The sequence below is a fragment of the Hyaena hyaena genome, unplaced genomic scaffold (genome assembly GCF_003009895.1).
Source record: "Hyaena hyaena isolate Hyena2069 unplaced genomic scaffold, ASM300989v1 scaffold_1221, whole genome shotgun sequence".
In the NCBI taxonomy this organism is placed as follows: domain Eukaryota; kingdom Metazoa; phylum Chordata; class Mammalia; order Carnivora; family Hyaenidae; genus Hyaena; species Hyaena hyaena.
Window position 1 is genome coordinate 1 of NW_024081857.1, and position 10,141 is coordinate 10,141.

The following is a 10,141-nucleotide window of genomic DNA, read 5'->3' on the forward strand; positions in this document are numbered from 1 at the left end:
TGGATGTGGGGGGGAGGGGGGGATGGGCATGGAGGAGGGCACTTTGGGAATGAGCACTGAGTGTTATGTAGAAACTAATTTGACAATAAACTATTTGTAAAAAAAAAAAAAAAAAAAAAGAAGCTCTAGCCTCAGCAGTCAGACAACACAAAGGGATAAAAGCTATCCAAATTGGCAAGAAGGAAGTCATACTTTCACTCTTTGCAGATGAAATGATACTCAATATGGAAAATCAAGAGTCCACCAAAAAACTGCTAGAACTCATACATGAATTCAGCAAAGTTGCAGGATATAAAATCAATGCCTAGAAATTGGTTGAATTTCTATACCCAGTAATGGAGCAATCAGAAAGAGAAATCAAGGAATTGATCCCACTTATTATTGCACCAAAACTCATAAAATACCCAGGAATAAATCTAACCAAAGAGGTGAACAAATCTATACACTGAAAACTATGGAAAGCTTATGAAATAAATTGAAGGAGACAAAAAATTTAGAAAAATATTCCATGCTAAAGGATTGGAAGAATATTGTTAAAATGTCAATAATGCCCAAAGCAATCTACATATTTGATGCAATCTCTATCAGTATAACACCAGCATTCTTCACAGAGCTAGAACAAACAATCCTAAAATTTGTATGGAACCAGAAAAGTTCCCAAATAGCCAAAGGAATCCTGAAAAAGAAAACCAAAGCTGGTGGCATCACAATCTCAGACTTTAAGATATATTACAAAGCTGTAATCATCAAGGTAGTATGGTCCCTGCATAAAAACAGTCACTTAGATCAATGGAAGAGAATAGAGAACCCAGAAACGGACCCACAAACGGGCCAACTAATCTTTGACAAAGCAGGAAAGAATGGAATAAAGATTGTCTAGCAAATGGTGTTGGGAAAACTGGACAGCAATATTCAAAAGAATGATCTTGGACCACTTTCTTACACCATACATAAAAATAAACTCAAAATGGATGAAAGACCTAAATGTAAGACAGGAAGCCATCAAAATCCTAGAGGAGAAAGCAGGAAAAAACTTCTTTGACCTTGCCTGCAGCAACTTCTTACCCAACACATTTCTGGAGGCAAGTGAAACAAAAGCAAAAATGAATGATTGGGACCTCATCAAGATAAAATCTTCTGCACAGTGAAGGAAACAATTGGCAAAACTAAAAGGCAGCCATGGAATGGGAGAAGCTATTTGCAAATGACATATCAGATAAAGGACTAATAATCCAAAATCTATAAAGAGTTTATCAGACTTAACACCCAAATAACAAATAATCCTGTGAAGAAATGGGCATAAGACATGAATAGACATTTCTCCAAAGAAGACATCCAGATGGCTAACAGATACATGAAAAAATGGTCAACATCACTCATCATCAGGGAAATACAAATCAAAACTACAATGAGATACCACCTCACACCAATCAGAGTGGCTAAAGTTAACAACTCAGGCAACAATAGATGTTGGATGCAGAGAAAGAGGAATCCTTTTGCACTATTGGTGGGAATGCATTCTGGTGTAGCCACTGTGGAAAACGGTATGGAGATTCCTCAAAAAAACTAAAAATAGAACTATCCTATGACCCAGTAATTGCACTACTAGGTATTTATCCAGAGGATACAGGTGTGTTTTGAAAGGACCTATGCACTGCAGTGTTTATAGCAGCATTTTTGACAATAGCCAAAATATGGAAAGAGCCCAAATGTCCATCGATGGATGAATGGATAAGGAAGATGTGGCATGCATATGAGAGAGAGAAAGAGAGAGAGAGAGAGAGAGAGAGAAAATTACTCAGCAATCAGAGAATGAAATCTTGCCATTTGCAACAACGTGGTTGGAACTAGAGAGTATTGTGCTAAGCAAAATTAGTCAGAGAAAGACAAATATATGACTTCACACATGTGGAATTTAAGATACAAACCAGATGAACATAAGGGAAGGAAAGCAAAAAATATATAAAAACAGAGAGAGGGATAAAACTTAAGAGACTCTTAAAAACAGAGAACAAACTGAGGGCTGAAAGGGTTGTGGGAGGGGGCATGGGCCAAATGGGCAAGGGGCATTAGGGAAGACACTTGTTGGGATAAGCCCTGGGTCTTATATGTAGAGGATGAATAACTGGATTCTACTCCTGTAATCATTATTGTATTATATGCTAACTAGCTTGGATGTAAATCAAAAAGAAAAAAGAGATTAAAAAAATTTTTTAAGTGGAAAAAAAAATTATGCACCAATCTCCCAGTAACAGCTGGGAATGATTTCACAGCAGGTAACTGTGAACTTTGCTGTAGTAACTATAGTTTAAATAAGTTGTTTTTTCACATGCAAAATATCTGAAAGTAGATGACTCTCATTTTTGTTTTTGTTATTGCTGGTTGGGTTCTCTGGAAGAGAGGCCAAGATACCGTTTGGGGTGTTAGATGTTTCATAGGGATCAGCACCTAGTTGGAGTGAGAGGAAGCGGGATTGGGCAAATGAAAACTGTAATGCACATCCAACATAACCCCAGACATACTGTCAGGGAGCCCTGGAGTGAACACCATATCGGGGGGTCTTGTGTTGGCCTGAAATGTCTGTGCTTGCCTCAGAGTATAAACCATCTTGCTCTGTCATTGGAAGAGTGTGGCCATGGCCAGGTGACCCCCAACAGCTGAATTAGATAGACCCCAAAAAGCTGATGTTTGTATGCTGTCTGCTGAAACCTCCTGACAGCTAGCAGCCAGTTCTTCCTTAAAGGAGATTGTGGGCGTTATATCTCATGTTTATCACACATATCAAAACAAGTCCTCTGTGATTCTCTTAGCCTTTTTCATGTTCAGAAAATGGCTCTTGCAGTTGAAAGTACTGCATGCCATTCAAAACACCAAGGAAGAGAAGAAGCAGTAGTATATCTCCTTTGTCAGGAAATCAAAAGCTTTCCTAGAAACTATTGAGCATATTTTGCTTCACTTATTGAAAAGTTATCTGACTAGATCTAGCTACATGTTGGAAGGGTGAGTAGTTAGTATATCTGGTCTCTGCACTGGAAAAATAAAAGGGAAAGGTGGTTGAGAGTGGATGTGGTCTTTGTCATTCACTTTACTAATCATCTAAAATGCCTCCTAGTTACTCTTCCAGGAACTATCTGTCAATCCCATAAAGAGATGCAAAATCTGTACTGTTATTCCCAATTCTTAAGGAAAAGGCTAAAGCCAAATCCTTAATTTTCCTTATGCATTTTTTTTTTACATTTTTCTTGGTCATTGTCATGGAACGCAGAATTAACAGTCTTTGGCTTTAAAGAATTCACTAGAGCAGCAGAAAAAGAATATTTCCTGGCGATATTTGTAGAGTGCAATTTTTACCAAGAACATGTACATAATCCTAATGGGGGAAAAAGCATTTACTAAGCTTAGTATTTTAATATTTCCTTTGGGGTTCAAATAAGTTTTCTACCCTTTTCTGGGAAGATGTGTGCAGGCAACTCACAGATGTGGTATGAACTGAAAGATACAAGGAATGTAATTTGCATCAAGGCCATACAAACAGGATTCTCTCATCTCCTTTTCAAAGCAGCATTATCCTAAGAGATGTGCTATTTCTCTGTAAACCAAGGAATTGGTGCTCAAACATGCAGCTGCTAGCTCACAATTTAATAAGAAAGAAAGCAAGTGGGAAAGAAATCCTACCAATCTCAGGAATCCCCCTTGCTCTTAAGTAGTAGATATTACCCCTGCTCTCCCCCACCACTATCCCAGGCATTGTGCTAATATACAAAATGAAGATGAGAAATGACCTCGTGAATTACAATAATAAGTATTATCAAGTGGATACATTATAACTAAAAATAAGGCCTGTGCTTTCACAGTGGTTAAAGTGGATAGGAAGGAGGAGGAATATAATTTCCTTATCAGTGTAGCTTGTCTGATTGAAATTTAACTACTATTCAAACTCACTTTCCAGTAAATTACTTTCTGGGGATAGTAAATTTGACCTAGCACTTGAAACTGTTTTCAAAATATTTAGAGATTATATCTAATAGAAGAATATCAGAATTATAATTTAATATTAAAATTATTGTTATAATAAAATTATTAGTTTAACAGCAGTATATAACTTTTCAAATAATTCACATAGCTGTTGTTTATGATGTTTTTTCAGAAATTATTAGAAAATAATTATTTTGCTCTATCAAACAAATTATAGTGCTTTTAAAATGTAATTCTAAAATTTCAAAATTGAATTGAGATTCTCTGTTCTCTATTAACAACCAGACTAAACCAATCAATGCACACTTTTCAGTGAACTGACATGCAAATGTGCTAGGGTTTATTTTAAGCCCTTATTTTAAGCTTGTTATTTTAAGTAAAAACAGTAGAGGGCTCTGAAAATGATGAAACCATCAACTGCAAAAGCTAATTCAATTGAGTATCAACTATGTGTGACACATTTTACATACATTATCTCATGTATAAGAAAGGCAGGGAAGCTATGAATAAAGGAGTCATAATAAGCAAGCTGTTTGTAAGTAACTTCCCACACAATATTATTTATTGTTTAAGCCACTCTTTATTTATTTTTTATATTTTAGTAAAGATTCCAAGCAGACAATTTGATTATTTCCAGAAATATTTCAAACATATATTCTCTTGGTGTTATTTCTCTAGAGATTAGTAGTATATATCTTGTTTCAATATTGATTGGTTGTGTGGGTTGTTTTTTTTTTCCTTTTTCTGTCGTAGAACTTCAGGGGATATATTTTTCAAGAGGTTATTTTTCCAGATTATATTAAAATCGAATCTACCTATCTTTGTCATTAAAATTCCAGGAGGTGTTAGTCACAGGAATAGAAATATAATTTTTAATGTCCTCCTTAATGCCACTAAAAATAATTACATTATTTTCCTAATTAACTGCTATCTCCAAGGCTCAATGGTCATAGAAATATATTAATTTTGACTCAGTATTAATTTTATATACATATTTTACCCAGGGTTAATTTTCTAAATAGAAGATACATCTATTCAATATAGAAAGTATGTTTTGAATGTTATTTTTAAGGTACAATTATACATTTGGTAATTTTTAAGATGGAATCGATTGATTATATCAATTCATTATAATCAGTATACCAGCATCTAGGTGATTAGGGAGCAAGAAGATGGCTGAACATCTAAATTGCTTATTTTTTATTGCTCTCTTCTAAGTTCCCAAAGGTATATTTTTTGACACAGGAATGACAATTTTAGAACCACAAACACATGCAGAACCCAAGATAAGACCTTGTGAAAGGTACTGATGGCATTATAACCAAAGAGTTGTAATGAATGTTAAATATTTTTACCATGTGAGAGGCAGCATAATGTTCTAATGAAGAGCAGAGAACAAGACTGCCTGAGACAAAGCTGGGCTCCACTCACCATCTGTACTACCAGGTAGGTACCTCCCTATCAGTGTGGAACATTACCACACTATACTTACTTACTATTAATATACCACTGGCTTAAAGCTTTAATGTAACTACCACATGGACCTATTTTATTAATAAGAGCCCAATTTAAACCCAAGGGAAATGAAGTTCAACTAATAAAAGAGAGCTAAATGTTTCAAAGTATGTACAAATAATATCATTTTTTAGACTGTTAATATTCATCCACAGTAATTTATCTATTCAAAATTTATTTATATTCTTCAAAATTCATCTTATGCTTCTCCCACTTTTTCTTCTCTCTTTTATCTATAATTTGACACAGATGCAGGACAAAATGCATACTCCTAGAACATTTCCTAGAAATAATCTAAATCCTGTGAACATTATAAATTAGAAGAAAATTTATAATGTTATTCTATATATATATAATATACATATATTTATATATATAGATATATTTATATATCTATATGATATTAATATAAAAATATAAATAAATTTTTATGTAAGTATAAAAATATATATATAGATATATAAATATATAGATATCTATATATCTATATAGATATCTATATATAAAATGCATATATATAATGAAAAATATCTCAACTATAGAAACCAAAGACTAGTCCTACTCTGTTTTTATTTCCTTCTTAGAATAAAAATCAGCAATATAGAATTATATATAGAATGAATGTAAAATGAAAGACAATGCATCCTTTTTCTTATTTTCCTCTATTCTTTCTATCTTCATCTCTCTTACACATAATACTTCCATTAAACTAAAAAGATGTTTTGTCAGTTTTTATTTTTCACCAAGCAGTCTCAATTAGCATGTGATGCAACTAACAGTGCTGTCATATGATATTAAAGATAAGCAAGATTCTAAATGGACACAAATTGAGCAATTTAATTATCTGCCACCAGTACTATCGGTGTACTTCTGTTGTGCTTCTAATCATAGGAAACAGCTGCCTGACCAGTGTTCTTCCCCATTTGTGGAAACTCAAGACCTCATTTTATCACAACATAGTTACTGGACAACTTGAGACAGATTCTTTTTCTAGCTTACTTTATGAGTTGAACCTTAAAAGGATTATTTAATTAATCATAGAGGTATTTAAGTAAAAACCAGTTTACTTTAGAAAATGATTTAATGTTGCAGGGTACAGGCCAATACTCAGGTTAGCTGTATATGAGTATCCTTAGATACTTGCCTTCTTTTACAGCAATGAGAGAAACGAAGAGAAATAGGTGTATTAACTGTAAATATTTATGGTTTCAAGAAGCAATGTTATTTTTTTCCAGGGAGATAAAACAATTATTGCTCTGAATAAGAATTGCACATGAGTGTGGGTATAAACACACACACATATATTTATACATATTTATAAATCACAATATTAAATAATTACAACTTCACTGTGGAACTTAGTTGTAAGAAACATGGAGTCTTTACATTCTCTGACTGGCACTGAAATAAATAACACGTTAAAGGAGAAACAATGAGAAAATATGTTTTAATTCTACACTGTAGAAAAGCCATGGTGAGAGGGTAGAAGAAACTGTACCTGATTTTAAATCTTTTATGTTTATTTTAACATATTTTTACCCTCCTGGCTGCCGCATACAGTTATCTTTTAAATCTTATTTGGTCTCCATATTTCCGTTCCAAAAGATAAGTGAACATGAGGGAGGAAGAGAGTAACTTCAAATTCCTTAGCTCTACTGTCACCCGTAGTAACCTTTCTATTCTCTTACTCAGAGAATTTTACATTTAGCAAAAGGTCACTTAACAGAAGTGGAAAAACACTTTCTCTGAGACCCAATTAATTGTTTTGCACAGTGATGAGCTTTGATTAGATCTCTTCTTAGTCCCTTTTATTTCTAAACTTTATCATTAAAATATAGAGTAAAAAAATTACCATAGATCCAGAATAGAGCTACATGTAGATATTAATACATTCACCTGGAAAGAATAAAAAGAGAGAAAGACTGAAATCTGTGTGAATGAGAGACTTTAAGATATGAATGAAAAAGTTCTTGTTGATTTCTCCTTTTCTTACATCCAAATACATTTCAAGGGATTCCAGAATTAACTGGAAACTAAATAATATTCATATGCAATCATTCATGTTATAGATGAAAAAAACTCTGACTTAGGGAAGATAAATGGATTAAAGTTTTATCACAGACTTTTTATATTAGTTAATTTATTCACTCATTTAAATAAACAAATATTTACTGAACACTGTTGCACAAGACACTATGGAAAGCATTTGAGAACAAATACAAATGTCATTGTCCCTGCCCTCAAGAATACTATATATCCTTAAAAGGAAAAAGAGCAATTCAAGTGGAAATGGCTCTGTGAGAAATACTGTTGTAGCTTTAAATCATAAAAACAAAAGGAGAGATGTTCATAATTAAAATAAGGTAAAACTGTTCTTTGCTTAAAAATATATATTAACATGAAAGAGAGAAAATATAAGTGTATCAATTTTAGAAATATAAAAGTAGTTTAAAATGCTCCAACAAAGAACTGTCCAGTCCCAAATGGCTTTCCTGATGAATTCTCCCTAATATTTAAGGAAAGAAATACCAATGCTGTACAAACTCTTCCAGAAAATAGGTGAAGTCATTTGATGAAGTCACTGTTAACCTGATACCAAAACTAGACAAATACATTTGAGGAAATAAATACTACAGATAAATGTCTTTCATGAATCTGTTTACAAAAATCCATAACAAAATATTAGCAAATCAAACTCATCAATATGTAACAAGGCCAACATATCATAACCAAGTTGAACTTATCTCAGTAATGCGAGACTGGTTTAACATTCAAAACTCAATACAATTCTCAATATTCACAAGATGAAGGAAAACATGATCATTTAAATAAATGGATCAGAGAGAGAGGGAGTCACAGACTGAAACAGGCTCCAGGCTCTGAGCTGGCAGTCAGCACAGAACCCGACGCGGGGCTCGAACCCACAAACCGCGAGATCATGATCTAAGTGAAAGTCAGACGCTTAACGGACTAAGCCACCCAGGCGCCCCCCCCCTTTTTTTTTGAGCTAGTTTATAAGATTTTAATTTACAAATTAAAAAGCTACAGGTTTTATTTTTTCTCCTTTTTCTCTTCTTTCTTTCAGTCACTCTTTTCCTTCTCTTTTTCTTTGTCTTTGTCATCTTTTCTATCCTTTTTGCTCTCTTCTTTTTCCTGCCTTTCTTTCTTCTCTGCGTCCCGGTTTGCGATCTTGTTGTTGATGAGGTTGTGCAGGGCGACCACAGAACGGATCAGCGAGGCCAAGTATACCACTACCATCTGGTCGTTGGTCTTCAGGTAAAAGGCCTTGACAAACTCCTGGAGGCTGACACCTGGCAGCAGGTTGAAGACGTCCTGTAGCTGGTAGATGATCTGGTGGTTGACGGGCAGCTTGCCCGTGGCCACTTTCTCCATTTAGCGTAATTCAGCACTAAGTATTTTTTACTGAATATTTATTTATTTTGAGAGAAAGAGAGAAAGTGTGCGTGGGGGAGGAGCAGTGAGAGAGAATCCCAAGCAGGCTCTGCACCATCAGGGCAGAGTCCACCATGCAGCTAGATCTCACAAACCATGAGATCATGACCTGAGCAGAAACCAAGAGTTGAACACTTAATCAGTTGAGCCACCCAAGCATTCCCAGCACTAAGGAATTTTTAAAACTCAGACATAACAGAAAAGAACTTCCACAAACTGTTAAGAACCATTTATGAGAAACCTACAGCTGACCTCATGTTTTAGGAAGAATATCTGAAACTTTTTCTCTAGGACTGGGAATAAAGCAAAGATGTCTGACCTCATTATTCTCATTCAACCTTGCACTGGAGGTCATAGGTATGCAAAAAGAAAATGAATGATGTAAAAGGTATAAAGATGGAAAAAAATAAGTAAAAATATTTGTATAAGATATGATGGTTTATATAGCAAAATTTTAAGGATGCCACAAAACAACTACAGTTGACTCTTGAAAAACACAGGGATTGGGGCATTGACACCTAGAATAGTCCAAGATCCAGATATAACTTTCGATTCTCCCAAAACAACTCTTAATAGCCTAATATTGACCGAAAGCCTTACTGATAACATAAACAATATACATAACATATATTATGTATGTATTATATACTGTATATATGTATTATATATTGTCTTCTTATAATAAAATATAGAAAAGAAAGTGTTATTAAGAAAAATCATAAGGGAAAATATATTTCTAGTACTGTATCAAAAAAAATCATATAGAAGTAGACCCACAGAGTTCAAACCCATGATGTTCCAAGGTAAAATGTATTAAAAGTAATAGTTTGGGGCACCTGGGTGACTTAGTCGGTTAAGCCTCCGACTTTCGCTTAGGTCATGATCATGCGGTTCGTGGGTTCGAGCCCCGCGTCGGGCTCTGTGCTGACTGTCAGCTCAGAGCCTGGAGCCTGTTTCAGTCTGTGACTCCCTCTCTCTCTGACCCTCCCCTGCTCACACTGTCTCTCTCTCTCTCTCCTAGAAATAAATAAAACATTAAAAAAAAAGTAATAGTTTAATTTCTTGGAGTTACAAGATGCAAAGTTAATATATAAATATCTTTGCATTTTATATATTAAAAAATAATTAGAATGTAAAATAAAGAATATTACATTTATAATAGTGCCAAAATATAAAATAACTAGTAATCAGTTTAACA

General features: G+C 34.1%; 1 pseudogene; it reads right to left on the bottom strand.

Moving 5' to 3' along the window:
* Positions 1-8,541: 8,541 nt before the first annotated feature.
* On the bottom strand, positions 8,542-8,883 carry LOC120224681 (annotated as a pseudogene).
* Between the last annotated feature and the right edge of the window lie 1,258 nt (positions 8,884-10,141).